The sequence below is a fragment of the Xenopus tropicalis genome, chromosome 4 (genome assembly GCF_000004195.4).
Source record: "Xenopus tropicalis strain Nigerian chromosome 4, UCB_Xtro_10.0, whole genome shotgun sequence".
NCBI classification, from domain to species: Eukaryota; Metazoa; Chordata; class Amphibia; order Anura; family Pipidae; genus Xenopus; species Xenopus tropicalis.
The window spans coordinates 51,737,239-51,737,486 of record NC_030680.2 but is presented as its reverse complement, the minus strand read 5'-3'; positions in this window follow the sequence as shown (position 1 = coordinate 51,737,486).

Genomic DNA, 248 nt, shown 5'->3' with positions numbered 1-248 from the left:
TTGTGCAAATGCTCAATCTCTTTATTTTAATTCTATTATTAATATTTATATTCATTTTTTTCTCTAAGGGGAGGCTCACAATCTGAAATCTGATTTGGGTCTGACAGTGTTTTTACAATACAGAGATTTTTCCTACTTTATTTGTAAGGTTAAAAGTTATTATACTTTATTATACTATACTCTAAGGCGCATGGCACACTGTTCATTTTTACTTCCTTTCAGAGAAAACAGTGAGAATAAAAAAATAC